General features: G+C 44.2%; 1 long non-coding RNA gene across 1 annotated transcript; it reads right to left on the reverse strand.

Annotated features, from left to right (window-relative positions):
- Positions 1-14943: 14943 nt before the first annotated feature.
- On the reverse strand, positions 14944-15124 carry LOC125756526 (uncharacterized). The gene is made up of 2 exons (XR_007414573.1): positions 15082-15124; positions 14944-15026 (listed from the first exon to the last, which is right to left on the reverse strand). It is a non-coding gene; the product is annotated as an uncharacterized LOC125756526 (long non-coding RNA).
- Positions 15125-15882: the final 758 nt, after the last annotated feature.

A 15882-nucleotide genomic window follows, 5' to 3' on the forward strand; every position in this document is an offset into this window, starting at 1 on the left:
TGTAAAAAGCACGCATTGCACTGTGCTTTTCACCGGACCCTAGGTCTTGCTGCTACATTAATGACTTAGAGGAAACTTGAAATGCGCTAACGACGAAGACGAAGGGCATACAACAGGACTGGAACATCAATAGAAGCGTATTTTCAAGTTTCCTCCCATGATGGACCAACTCACCCAAACCAAGGTATTATTAACGGCTTAGCTTACAGTGGCAGACATGTGAGAGCGCATCCGCACATACACGCTCACTGCGATTGGCGTAGCCGCCTTTAATAAGACGTCATTGTCTTTTCCCAATAACTGGCGTCAAGCACTCACGTTTGTTCATTGTATTGTGACGTAAGAGATCTTTGTAGCAACGTGTTGAGTTGTTTTTGGGCTAGGCCTGGGTCGGGCGTCTATTGTACGTTCCAAAAAGGGGGCAGTAGCAGCACGAGGAACGTCGGCGCGCCCACAAGCGCGAGTGGGCGTGTCGCCGTCGAGCCAATGCCACAGACGACGGCCGGGCAAGTGAAACCCAACGCACGCGCGACGCCTTGCAGTCGGAAGGCATCCCCAGCTTCGCTGACCTTCCCTCTTTACAAACAGTTGGAAAGGCTCTAAAGTTTTTCGACGGGCTCGTTACTTTGTTAGACACAACAAAGTAAATCAACGGACAAGTGGGCCCAGGAAAGCATAGGCGACATTAATTGTGTAAAACTGTAGTGTAGTAATTATGACGTAAGACGAAATGAATTAAACTGAAAGAAAATTTACTAATTCTGTTGGTGGTATCCGAAACCACTACCTTTGAATCCCGCGTCCCATGCTGCACCGATTCAGTTACGATGCAAGGCGCTTCGCCAACGTTCACTTGGTTGGGTATTTCTATACGTGTAAACCCTGAGAATGTTAGCTAGCGCCACTCGTAGCAAAGATGGCGAGTGCGGGACACTCATTTTGCCGGATGGCGTCACGTTGCACGTGATCTGCGCACGACGCGGTTGGTGACCAAAAAAATTGGGGCATCTACACACTAGTGGTGCGAAGACTAAGGAATGAGCGGAGCTGGTGGTGTTCCTTCCTGCTTTCCCTCCTCCTCACCCTCACTTTCTTTTCCCACCACTTTCTATGCTATACTATGCATGGCTCCGCTGTGCTTCACCCTTTGCCCTCCTTCTTTCTCTCCTGCAAGCCTTCACCTCCCTTTCCCAGCCATTCATATTCGATACTATACATGGCTTTCCTTTACTATACTATACTATACTATACTATACTATAAGCGGATGTACAAGGCTTCACCCTTTCCGTATTGGCTTCCAAAATGATACAGGCATTCGATATCACTCAACCGAATGGTCACTCTGTCATCTTCCAATGGGTACCTGGATTTAGGAACAGAACTTCAGCGCAAATGAAGACGGACCACGAAGACTAGAAAGACAAGGACTGGCGCTTACTAAGATAGATTTACCAGCGCAAAAAAAGACAGGACATTTAGGAAGGACACACACACATAGTGCTGCTGTTGGCAGCGCTATGTGTGTGTGTCCTTCCTAAATGTCCTGTCTTTCTTGCGCTGGTAAATCTATCTTAATCATGAACCAACTCGCCCAAGCAGCCGTTTCGGCGCTTATGAACAAGTGCTTTATTCTTCTCACATCATCGCATATATATGCCACAACCACAATCATTGCATGCGCACGCGTAGCTTCGTATTGCATACGTAACAACATAGATATTTAAACAAGATACGCCACACCCACAACTCTTGTATCGCGTCCGTGTGGGTGTCGGCTTCGTTGTTGTGAGCGAAAAATCATCACCTTATATAAATAATAAAAAAACCTTAGGTTCGAGTGAGAACCGAACCCAGGCCGGATGCGTGGCAAGCAGATCTCGTACTGTGGCAAGTGTCACAGTGCGAGATGTAATAAGACCGCGCAACTGCGCTCGTGCGCCACCGTGCTATGGCGCTCTCAACCGTGCTTCGAAAGGTCCAGAAAGTGTTCGGAAACACAGCAAAGCGAGTGAGCTTGTGACACGCCTAGTAACCGTCGAAGAGTTCCTGTATCAGAACGCACACACAAATGCAAGCAGGCGGTGTTTCTTTGTGTTGCCCATTGCAGCGTTACTAACTTGTAAGCTGTCGGCACTAGTTCTATAGCACCACGTACTGCGGAAACAGACGTATGGGCCAACACTGTGAAAGCCGGTTTGCACCGTGTGACGCCCCGTGCATTGCCCTCTTAGGAGCCACGAAGGCACACCAAGCCGACAAGGGGTGGCTACAGAGTCGGCATCAGGTCCTTCCCTCTTGGGGTTAGACCTATGTCAATTGCTATTAGCTTTTGAGAATGCCAACCTGGACCGCACCCGAATCGGTAGCGACTCGCGCTTGCTACCTGCCAGTCCTGGGAAGCTGAGCATCTTGAAACACTCGCCCACAGGACTGGTTGTAAGTGAATGATTAGAGGAAACATATATCTGTGTCAAAATTGGGGGATGGTCAAGCTTCGCCTTTAAGAGTGGAACGTGATAGCGATATCCGGCCCCATCCTCATCGTGCTCTGTTTCGCTTGTCATTATGTTCACTCGCCCGGTCGCTCGCTCGCTCGCTCGCTCACACAACACACACACACACACACACCACACACACACACACACAGCACACACACACACACACACGCAACACACACACACACACGCACACACGCACACACACGCACACACACACACACACACACACACACACACACACACACACGCTCACTCGACATACCTATAGTTAAGGTAAAGGTTTCCGCCCTCTTCAACAGCACTTTTATGACAACAGTGTAACCACTACGTGTGTGTAAGAGAATGCGCGCGCTAATGTGTACGTCCTTTGTAATGGGTGGCGTGCTTTAAACCAGCAGCAATTACGCGCATGATACATTTTCGAAGTTGCGATGCACCCACAGCGTGTTCGTAAGGGAATACGCGCAGTAATGTGAGGGCCTTTTGTAATGGGTGGCCGCATTTAAACCACTAACTCGTCATGCACTTCACGTGGTGTGATGCCCTATGGCAATATACGCTTGTACCCCGTTTTACTGTCATATTACATCTCGTACTGTGACACCTGCACACAGGGACGCGTATATTTGTGAAGCGTTAAAGTTAATTTCAATGCAATTCCAAGCAGTGCAGTTCTACGCAGGCGGTAGAACACCTGATTGCCACGGAGACGGCGTGGATTCGATTCTCACTCGAACCCAACATTTTTTTATTATTTATTTTATACAAGACGATGATTTTTCGCTGACAACTAACGATGGCGATGCCTACGCCGACGCCGACACCGGAAGTTCTGCGGAACCAGCTCTTTAACGCAGCACATTAATATCGCAGTAAAACGGCGTACAAGCGTATATTGCCATCGGACGTCACACCATGTGAACTGCATAACGAGTTGGTGGCTTAAAGCCGACCACCCATTACAAAAGGCACACATTTTACTGCGCATATTCCCTTACGAACATGTAGTGGGTGCATCGCAACTTCGAAAATGTATCATGCGCGTAATTGCTGCTGGTTTAAGCACGCCACCCATTACAAAGGGCATACACATTAGTGCGCGCATTCTGTTACACACACGTAGAAGGTAAACTGTTGTCATAAAAGTGCTGTTAAAGAGGGCGGAAACCTTTACGTTTACTGCAGGTTTGTCGAGTGTGTGTGTGTGTTTCCATTTGTGTGAGACCGCGCGACTGAACATAATGACAAGCGAAACAGAGCACGATGAAGATGTCGCCGGACATCGCTATCGCGTTCAACACTAAAAGCGAAGCTTAAGCATCCCCAATTTTCTCTCTCTTTCTCTCTCTATTTCTCTCATTCCCTTTCTTTCATTCTCTCTATTTCTACCGCGCTTTCTCTTTAGGTCTTGCTGTCTGTTTCTTTCTGTCTCTTTCTGTGTACATTTCTTTCTATCTATTTCTCTCACTGACATGTTCTATTGATGGAGACTAATGCACATTGACAAGACTTCCGTTCAGTCGGGATGCAACGCTAGCTGTTTATGAAACAACACACAGGGTAGGAAAAATCGCTTTTACAGCGGACCTGTAAAGATTTTCGTCATGCCGTGTGGCGACACCAGAAAAATATCATGATCATGAAGCGATACGCGCTCTCCTCGTCCTCTCTCTCTTCTTCGTCCTCTTCTTCATTTTCTGCTTCTCTCCAAGGACACGTGCGCCGATTTGTTCGGCGTGGCATGGAATAGTTCTGATGGGCGAGAGCATGATCATCTGGAAAGAGAGAGAGATAAAAAGGAAGAGAGAAAGAGGTGGGAGAAAGAAAGAAAAAGATAGAAAGAGAGAAAAAGGGACAGAGAGAGAAAGAGATAGAAAGAAACAGACACAAAAAAAAGATAGAATAGAGAAAGCAAGCACAGCCGTGTGTAGAGAAAGGGAGTAGAGTAAGGGTGTAGAGTAGAGCAAGGGATGGGAAAGGAAAGTGAGGAGAAGGACAAGGAAAGAGAGGAGGGCAACGCCACCATCTCCACAGCTTCCTCAGTCTTCGCACCACTAGTGCCTAGCTGCCACAATTTTTCCTTTTAATTCTGCAAAACGCTTCTGCAAGCCTCTGTACTAAAAGGATGGTGTCGCCAGCTACTGTGACAATAGCGTTGCCAGACGATACCACATTTATTTATTCGCCTGCTTGAACCAGAGCTAGAGTAAGGAAAAACTTAGAGTACTGAGCTACACCAACGGCGAAAAAGAACGCAGCCATCCGCGAAGCAGAATATCCGCGTTCATACTGTATGCAGGCTGGTTTTTTAGACAATAAATATTTTTTTATGATAGAGAGAAACGAGGAGTAAAGGCAGGGAGGTTAAAATTCTATCACAGTAAGGCTGTTGACGTTTTCGCACGTGAACTCTATGTCGAGGCTGAAATATTTTCCGCAGCTAAAACGATATTGACGCGACTAACAAAAACTCCTTAATTAACTATTAGGTATAGACTGGCGGACAGTTGTTTTGTTAAAAAGTTGTAGTGCACGATGATTTATGGTATACTCATTTTTTTTTAGAAATCACGAAAGTTGCACGTAATTACAGATATTCGAAGCCGAATTTTAGGGGCGAAATCGAAACTGATGGCGTCCGCTGCGCAGGAAACGTGGCCTTTCGGTTTCTTTCCGCTTGAGCCGCGGTCGCCGGCTAGCCTTGGGCGCTTTCACTCGCACACAGAACATATGGCGCACGGAGCGATGTTATCGCAACGTGTGCTTCATACGGAACCTCATAACTACACCGACGGCAAAAATTCACCTGGAGTGTCCGTGTAATTGCTTTCGCAATGAATAAGGTGATAATAAGACCGCGGCTGTGCTCTGAACAGTACGCCTTGCTTTAAACGTTGCTATTAAGTTCCTATGTTAATCACATCTACATACTGTGTATGACAATTTGATTTTCTTTTTCGATTATGTTGATTGATGCCACAACTCCTGCAACTAAAATCTTGTTGCCCACTTTATATCTAGTACCATTCCCTTTCACATATAATGATCATAACGCCACTTTCCCTCTGACTGATGTTGAGACTGGATCGGGTATATATACACTGCTGTTAGCTTCTCTATGATGGTGAATTAGCAGTACGTATGGGGCATACATACAGCTTGTTTTCACAGTAGCAGCACGTCAACGACCAATAGCTCTTTGATGTGGCCTGGCAATCTTCATTTAACGATGAAGCCGCCACACTCACCGGGTTCAGCCGAGCGGTAAGCAGGGATGACATATTCCCAATGCATGCGTCTACTGCCTCCCGGTACACGTCAGAACCCTATAAATTAAATATGAATAACTTTAACGCATTCGCGTAGAGGCATGAAAATGGTCGATAAGCCAGGCTAAAGAAACGTAAGAACGCTCGTGTTATTTTACAAGAGGTGTCACTGGTTTTGCCAATACGGTGTGTGATGAAAATGGGAAGGATTACGCACAACTAATGAACATTTCGGATTGCAAAACATGTGTGAATGCCAATGTATATTTTAATTCTGTACCATAGTATTCACAGCAGCTTTCAACAACATTGGTGGCTATGTCGCGCTGTGTTTGGGCCTCAGGGTGCATACACACGTGCTGGGTATGTTTTTGCTGTAGTGATTGCGAGCAACCTTAATGATTAGTTGGAAGAATTTCAGCCTAGTTAGTCACCCTTGCGGTGGGGAAAAACCATTGAGTGTCCGCGAAGCGAATTAGGTTCTTCAAGAATGCCAATCACATTGAAACCGACTGTGAACTATTGCTTGCATAATAGCTGTCCCTGCTTTTTCCTGCAAATCTGCCCCAGGTACGGCGTCAATAATGTATGTCAGAACTCTAAGGAATTTGGAAAGGTATGCGTCAGAGTACAGACATTGTTTCATCGTAAACTGCTGGGAATATGGTCGACACGCATGTCTAACGAAATGTGATAATCTGTTTACACTTTGCACAGCCTGTGTAGTGTACCGCATTACCATGGTATGGGGCAAGTCATGTGTGGAAAAGACGGGTCGCTGGCTCAACATGTGGGTGCGCGACAAGAACCTAAGTTTGCTTTAAATAACGGGAAGTACAGAGCAGCGCTCTCACCTCCGCTTCCATCAGGGGCTTATACTTTTGAAAGCACATGCGAAACACGAGGCACATTTTGAATGCCGCCTGCACAAGGAAGAAAAAGGTACACAAATAGACAATGCGGCTAGCGATCTACGTCAATTTCGTGTTTTATGTCACTTGAAAGAACCACCAACAAACTGTAGATAACACACGGCTGTCTTCTGTACTCATTTTATCGCAGAACTCGCAGACGATCAGCCATTCCAGTACATGGGTTTCAATTTGAAATAGTGAAGTCTTAAGCCTGTTGTGTACCATCCAAATGTGAGTCTCTGTTTTGTACTTTCTAAAGCGCTCATAAATATATTATTTGTAAGTTCAGAAAACAATCTCTCTGAAATCGTTCCGAAAAACTCCAAAATTCGTGCCGAGGAACTCTGAATTAATCTTCTCGATCTTGACTTGCTCAGTGCCACGTTTTTTGCAGAAAAGACTTGAGGTAAAATATTCTGTTAATGCAAGTATCTGACAGTTACATAATTGTGTAAATATTATGTCATGTGCAAATTAGTCAGACACTAATTATCTATTTTGTAAGAGTCCCAAACAGGGGAACAGCTTGGCTTCTCTGTGAATCGAAACTTCGGCCCAGGAAATAGATTTTAGTGCTTGGAATTATTTATGAAAGCCGCGTTGGCTAGGAGAAAGAAATTGCTAGATTCACGATAACGGACAACGTGAGAGTAAAGTACATGATCCATTCTTTTACTGTTAACGGAAGTTAAAAAAATTCGGCAGATCCCACGTACCGTGGGAATTGATGGTATGCGAAGCGTGGGCGAGAAAGTATCTGTGGCGTAATTTTTCACATTGACCAAAACATGACGGAATGACGTTAGACAAATGCGTAAACGGCATGCGCACACATATGTTGAACAGTCGCACATGTCTTATATAACCAGTTTACAGTTTCGCGACGCTGCTAACAGCAACATGGGTGTTATCAACACCAGACGCAGTAGGCTGATATGTAGTGATTATATTCTTCAATGCTGGGTAGCACGATTTCGAACAGGACAAAGAAAGAACACAGATGCGCAGAAGAGCCGCTTTTCAGAACTAAGCTTTATTCGGAAAAATTTCTCTAGATATATACACAGCCGAGTGGCACGCACAGGCGCACTGCACGTACGTTACAGTCACAGTTGCAGTTGTTATGCTTGTACTTGTGCGTTATGACGGACAACGCACGCACGTTTCACGAACTCTTGTGCATGAGTGGAAAGGGTTCTTGACAGTGCTTGAACAAGGTCATCATCACCGTGATCAGTGAGCACCAGCAGCTGGACCCGACTTGTTATCGAATTATTCCGTTCGTGATCGCGCCTACGAGGGGTCTAAGTGTTGTGAAGTGCAATGTATAGCATAGGTGGAGGTAATCCTGGATGCCTCTTACGAAGAAATGATCTGTGTTGCCTCCTGTCCTGGACCTGGCAACGAGGTCTTGTGATGCTCTGTTCACATCCAAGCTGTCTTTCATGCAGTGTAACAAGCAGGCATTGTTGGGTTTTGATAAATCAATGTTGAAGTCACCGGCAATGAACAGGGGCATAGTCCTCTCGGCAGAGTAAATGTAGGTAGCACTGACCCCTGTTTTTGCGTGTTCCGTCATCAGCTCCGTCACTTTCTTTGCGTCCGCCACGGTGGTGTAGCGGCTCCGGTGCTCGGCTGCTGAGCCGAAGGTCGCGGGTTCGATTCCGGCCGCGGCGGTTGCATTTCGATGGTGGCGAAACAATAAAGAGACGTGTACTGGTGCTGTATCAGTGCACGTTAAACACTGGTGAACACTGGTTAAACACTGGTTAAACACTGGCTAAAGAACACTGGAACAATAGTGAAAATTTCCGGAGCCCTCCACTACGATATGATGATAATATCTTGGTTTTGGGATGTAAAACCCCTACAATTCTTATTATTATCACTTTCCTTGCGTGTTAATGTGTATGTTCGCCGTTACTGTGTTGATTGAGACTCTATCACCTGTGGCACATACCCGCATAAAATGAACTCTGGTATGCGGGTATGTGCCACACGTGTCTGATAGAAAGGGTTTCATGACGTACGCGACAGGTATTTTGCGTTATTCATGTCATGACCAGTAACTTATGTTCTTCATGCACTGAACCTCTGCTATGCAAATTTTGGTATATTATAACCCATGGAGGCCACCAGAAGAGCGCCCAGACGTAGGCGGCTAGCTAGCTAGCTAGATAGATAGATAGATGGAAACGGCCAAAGTGCTTGAGGTTTGCTAAGAAATGCTTCGCATTTAAAAATGTGGGCCTATAATTAGACGGGTCATGCGCACAACCAGGTTTAGAAAATAGCATTATATCTGCTGTTTTCCAAACAAGAGATACCACGGCGATGTAAAATGAGTGACGATAAATAATTAGATTATTGAGCCACACTCACTGGTACTGTGTAGAAATATTATGAAAACTTTTAAGTCATTTCTTAGAGCGCACCGGATTTCTTCGATGTACAGCGTTCATTGCTAATTAAAGAATATTAACTTATTTGACTCAATTGTGCGAATTTCGGTGATCATCAGTTTCCGAGAGGGTGTGCTTCTCGATGAGACTAGGCCCATCGAACACTCCTGAACTTCCTGAACAAAACAGATTTGGCTTTCCGTCTGGAGATATTTCTTTGTGTTCCAACTCAATTCTGGTTTGAGTGTCTGACACTCGTTAATTTCCTGTATTCTTGCTTCTTTCGTTTTTTCTATGTTAATTCCCTGTATTTATTCCCTTTTCCAAAAGTGTAGGCAGGCGATATGCCCCTCCGGGTGGACATTGTCAGCCCGCTTGTTTCATCTATGTCTTTGTATTTCGCGTATGCATATTTAATTATTAATCATGATCACAAGTGCTGCTCTAGAGAATCGAAACCATATTAACGTCTCAAGTGACTTCTGTTAACTTTCACAACAGTCATTGCAAAGTATGAATGAGAGCACCTAATGAAGCAATGATATTGAGCACACTGTCGCGTTTTGCCGTTTATCTGCTTGATAGAGATATAGAACTGTGGTGCTACGCAAAGCGCCCCCTACGAGAGACTCCGGCAGTTTTTTTATACCAGATCAAAACTGAAAAATTTCATTGCAGTGCCCACCCTTTGGAACATCTTGGGAGAGAACTTGTACGCGCCAGCAACAGGCAGGAAACACTTATCCACCAGCTTCGCCCTTAACCGTGTTGCCTTCGCCTTCTGAGCAATTCCTGAAAGAGAAAAAAAAGTGAAGGTCCTCACCACCTTAATTTTAAACACACAAATACTCGCGATTAAATGAAGTGTAAATGGAGATTACAGTAATAGAGGTAATCAGTTCGGACTGATTAATTTTTGAGTCAGAACTTCACTACAGTCCGTTCCAGAGTCGCGGGCTTACCCGTGGAAGTGATAATGAAGGTGAAAGATTGATTTACGAATTTCTTGCCACAAACTCCATGAATGAATGCCAGCGTGATGTCTCGAATTTTAAAATGCTTTCGTTTTCCTGTTTTTGCCACATTGGCCTAAACTTCCCCCCAAATTTGGTACATTATGTCTCTCTTCACATAGGAGTCAATGTGTTCCACTGTTGCCAATTAAGAAGTATGTCGGCCTTAGGAGATGTCTTAGGAGAGGCCTCAGGAGATCAATATAAGATTGAGGAAAGAATTCTGGAATTACTTGGATGCGACAGTTATAAGCAAATTAAATTGCACTCATCATGCATAAAACCTGTGCTTGTGAGCATACTAAGTATTACGTTTTTGACGAGAAAAAAAGCGAAAACAACGAAAGTGGTCAATTATTCGCGCACAAAACGCATATGCGCCCAGTTCTACAATACGCTTATGCAGTTTGAGGTGCGCATTGGAAGTGCTGTTAATAAAGAAAGTGTACGTATTCAGCGCATCTCTGCACATTTTGTATGATCGAAACATAGGCGTACAGATCGGGTGAAGCGCACGTTCAAAGAATGCGATTTGGAACTGTTAGAATGAAGATAACAGAATTGTCAGGTGGAATAGTTTTCTTTTTCTTTCATATATAGCCTGCAAAACTAAAAATAACCGTAGACACATATGTAAAGCATGAGCTTCACAAACAATGCCAGCTAACGTCTCACACCATCATTGTGGAAACGATGCGAACGCGCATTGATTTTGGGCTCATTGCCAACGCGCACTGAGCTCCTTAAGCTTTTCGTTGCACCTGGTAGTGCGAAGAGTAATTATCATCATCATGATCCGGTACATGCTCGACTTCGTCGTCGCCTTTGGCGCACGTGTTCTGAGTGAAGCCTCAAAACACGTGCGCCGATATCTCCGGCGCGGCCTGATGGGTCTCTCCTGATTGTTGTCTCCTCTCACCCCTGATTGTTGAGAGGAGAGAACGAGTACAGTGATAGAGATAAACAGACAAACAGAAACAGAGAGGCAGCAAAAAAAAAAAAGATATAAAGAAAGAGAAAATTATGGCGAAAAAATATTTCCGGTGCGGCAGCTTGATTCGAACCCGCCTACCCCCCAATCTGAAGGCGAGCGTCCTAAAGTGACGGGAAAAGTGGCGGGAAAAGGAAGTGAGAGCTAGGAGGAGAGAAAGGAGGAGTGGAGAAAGTAAAGCATAGCAAAAAGAGAAGGGGAAAAGCAAACGGAAAAATACAGAAAGAGAAAGTAAGATAGATACATATATAAAGAAAGAGAAAGAGATAGAAAGAAAAAGGAAGCGATAAATAGAGAGAGAGAAAGAAAGAAGGGCCAGAACGAGAAAGACAGAAAGAGTGAGAAAGACAAAGAAATACATGAAGACAGAAAGACAAAAGTAGAAATAGACAGATCCAAAAATACAGAGTGAACAGAGAGATGAAAAAAAAAGAGACAAAGAAAGGAAGGAAGAAATCGCAAAATAAAGAGAAACAAATGAGGCCGCCCAGCTCCGCATCCCCTTCAGGATTGACATGACTAGTGCGAAGCATCACGCAATAAGTAGTCACGTGACTAAAATCATGTAACATCCAGTCACGTGAATAAAAACGACATAACACTCACGTGACTAAAATCACGTACTTTGACAACTAGCGACGTGACTAGAATTATGTAATATCATGTGACTACTCGCGTGACTTAAAGTCGCGTACCGTCACGCAACATCTAGACACGGGACTAAAAATCACGTAAAATTTTGTCGCGAGCCTAAAATCACGCAACATCGCGTAATAGTTGGTCAGGTGACATGTCTCTCCATAAATCACGTAACACAGAGCGACGTGACATGTTCCCACCAAGAACCACGTAACAGCTTATGACGTGACTAAAATCACATCACGGAACAAGTAGTCGCGGGACATATCTAGCCCATTCTAGCTAAATCTAGGCATACTTAGAACTACTAGCAAAAACTTAGCCTCTCTGCACAAGCTTGGCAATACCAGCAAAACTTAGCTAGGTCCAACAGTAGCTCCTCTGATGGTTCCAGCCTTACGCCACTAGTGAAAGCTGAGCCATTTTTTTTTTTTTTTTGCCTGATGCTATTAACTTACGGAACAGTTTGCCAGGAGACGCTGCACAGTGAAATGATGGATCCGATAGATAGAGCGAATTTATTAGAAGGCAGAGAGGTCGGCCTGAGCTTGAGCGCTCTAGCCTGCTACTCTGCACAGGGGAAAAGGGGAAGGGGGAAAAAGAGTTATAAAATGATGATGGGGACAGGAAGAGGTGATGGATCCTATTGTCAAATATTCATAGAGGAGCATTTTCGCCAGTATGCTGTGACGTTTTAGTCGACCGTCGTGAAATGTACTTGTATATGAAACTTTTATTCTTTGCACGCTCCTTGTCGCGATATTGAACGAAGGGTTAACAGTATGCCGAAAAAAAAAATGAAATAAATAATTAGCCGCACTACGTGAATGATACCTGTGTAATACTTATATTTACAATTACCAGTCAGTAATTAGAGGTAGCGAAGTATTTTTTCACGACCACTGTTATTTGTCAACCTAATGTGATTAACAAGATTTTAGGTTGTGTGTCAGGAGTAGTTGAGCTGGAAAATAACGACCGAGCAGTGTTCTAGACTACGAAAAGCCGAGAGAAATCAACTAGGCTTGTCCGCCAAAGAAGTTCTTCGCATGCATTTGCAAATGTATTGACGTGAATTGTGCCCCCCTTAGGTTCAAGCTCCACCGCTTACAAAACAAAGCGTGAGCGTTCCCACATCTCGACCAAATGATAAAAGATAATTTGAAAGGCGCTACGTGGCTCAGAAGCTGCTTAAGGCGGCCGTTAGTTCGTGAGCTGCGAAGAGAAAATGACCATCTTCATCATAAACCGGCACACGCTATCTTCGTCCTCTTCTTCATCGTCTTCCTCCTCTTCATCTTCTGTTTCTTTCCAAGAACACAGGCGCCGATTTGTCTGGCGCGAGATGCAATAATGCTGACGTGCTAGACAACAATTACAGAGAGAAAATGAGAAAGAGAGAAAAAAAGAGAAATGAAGGTAGAGAATGAGAGAAGTTTAAGGAGAACATGAGGGATGATTCTGACAGCTAGACGATATGGCTTTGTGTTTATTAGGGCAGATGGTCACTTAGTGTCTGTACATAAAACTGGGGACGTGCGAAGCATGTAGGCAAGCAGGGGCGTAGCCAAGGGGGCGGGGGGTGGTTCAACCCCCCCCCCCCGAAATTTTTCAGTTTTGCTTGCGTATGTATACACGCACACATACAAACGCACGCACGAACATACATAAAGTATGTGTTGAACCCCCCCCCCCCCCCCCGAAAAAAATTTCTGGCTACGCCCCTGTAGGCAAGGGTGTTCCAGCCCCACTAACGTGAAACCTGGAGAGGTGCGATGCATGCTGTGTTTCGAGATATATTTCTTTGGTGAGGCACTAGTGGTACCACGCCTGAAACCGGGCATCTAAGGAAAGGTTTCCGCTCCACTACCGTCGTCGGAACGCAGCTTACCATTAGGTCTTCTTCTTATACTTCTTCCTTTCCATTTTTCTTTTTTTTTTTTTTTCTTCTTATTATTTTTCTGTCTTTTCTTATTATTATTATTTTTCTTCCTTTTCTTTTCTTCTTCTTCTTCCCTACGTTGCCGGTGTCTGTTAGCTACGGCATGTGGGCAGAGTGTTTCAGCTCCACTAACGTCGTCCGCTATTTGTTGGACTAACTGTTCCCTTCTTCCTTTTTAGCGGAAATTTGGCGAGTAGTGGGCATTACCCAATTTTTGTGGCGCACACGCGTTTTATGTTTTATGATGGACCGTCGCTACATGACACACCGTGACATTAGACGCCGGCAAGCCGAGCCCTCCCTAAGGTGCTTCGCACCTAAAACATTTCTTCGTGAGGCGAGATTCAAATCCACCTCCAATGATCCGAAGGGGAGCGTCTTAACGACGCGACTATCCAGGCTTGTTTTTTTTTCTTTATTGTCGGCTATCCAGGCACGCTAGCAGAGCGGCGCATTATAGCATAACCTTGCATAGTGCAGTATAGCAAGGGGGCCGGAAAATGAATTGAGGGAAAGGAGGACCAATATGAGGGTGAGGGGCAAAGAAAGAAGATAGGGAGAAAATAAAGCATACCACATAAAGAAGGAGAGAAAGAGAGAGAATCAAAGAGAGAGAGTGACAGAAATAGCGACAAAGAGAGAGAGAGAGAGAGAAAGACAAGTGACAAATACAGAGAGAGAGAGAGAAAAAGAAAGGGAAGATAAAGAAATATAGACCGAGAAAGAGAAAGAAATAGAAAGACAGAGCGAGACAGAAATGAGTAAATAAAAAGAAACGAAGAGGGACATTTACAGAAAGAAAACAGAGAGAAGAGAGAAAAAGGAAGAAATAGAGGCAGAAAGAAAGAAAAATAAGTTTGCAAAGCTTAGCAAAACAGCAACAGCCAAGGCTAGCTAGGTGGCCATCAGCTCCGCTGTCTCTTTAGCATTGCGCTTCCTGTTCCAGCTGCGCAATTTTATCTTATAATGTTGCGACGCAAACGCACGTGGGGTAAACAAATGACTACACGAAATTCATGCAGTAAGGTAAAACTGTTGGATACGTGTTTTCTCTTCGCAGACATCAAACTTTTCGTCTTTGCAGGCAGCCAAGGAAAGCAGTGAGAGACCGACAGATGAGCCCGAAAGTGAAACTGCGGACATCAACCTGCGCATCGTCGCGCCGTTAGTGAGTGTTGGTGAGGTTGGATGGCACGTATTTAAAATTTCATACCTGCGTATAATCTTATGCATTCGCTTATACATGTACGTAGTTTTATTTATTTATTTATTTGTTTATTTATTTATTTCACAATACTGTCAACTCTCTTGCGAGAGTCCTTACAGAGAGGGTAATGTAATAAAAACAGAAAAGAACCTCATTCGCAAATACACAAATACAGGTTACATCAAGGTCAGCGGTACACTCGCACCGATAGTCTTCCAAGGTCTGTTCAAATTTGGACAAATCATCCTGTTCGACAACACACTTCGGCAATTCATTCCACATTTCAACTACGTCCTGAAAGAAGGAGTACCTGAACCTGTCGGTGTGAGTGATGTACGCTTGGATTGTCCGGTTGTGGTTCGTTCTTGAGCTCTGTTTACCTGGTGGCAGCAAGTATACTTCTTTGTTAATACTTAGTTGACCATTTATTATTTGAAATAATAGCTTCAGACGATTTTTCCGCCTGTGCGTTTCTAACAGATGCAGGTTAAAAGAACGAAGCATTTCCGTGACTGACTCTGTCCCTCGATACCGGGAGCATATAAATCGCACGGCGTACCTTTGAATTTTTTCTAATTTTTTTAGATAATTTTGATGAGGGCTCCATACCACCGACGCGTACTCAAGAGCTGGCCTTACAAAGGTTTTGTACGCAGTAAGTTTCACATCGGGTGTTACATCCTCTAGTTTTTTTTCGCAGGAAACATAGCCTCCCGTATGCCCTTGAACAAACATTGTTTATGTGTACGTTCCAGGATAAATTTTGCGATATCGTTAATCGTAGATACTTAAATTGAGCAGTATTTATTAAGCACTTATCTCCAATGGTATATGAAAACGAAAGACGGTACTTCTTTGTAGTAATGTGTGTGTATATAGATTTAGAACAATTAATTTCCATATTCCACTTTTTGCACCATTCGCTCAACGCCTGTAATGATCTGTTAATTTTAACTTGGTCCTGCTTGTTTCGTACTGTAGAATAAAATAAACAGTCATCCGCGAA

The sequence above is a fragment of the Rhipicephalus sanguineus genome, unplaced genomic scaffold, assembly GCF_013339695.2.
Source record: "Rhipicephalus sanguineus isolate Rsan-2018 unplaced genomic scaffold, BIME_Rsan_1.4 Seq1138, whole genome shotgun sequence".
NCBI classification, from domain to species: Eukaryota; Metazoa; Arthropoda; class Arachnida; order Ixodida; family Ixodidae; genus Rhipicephalus; species Rhipicephalus sanguineus.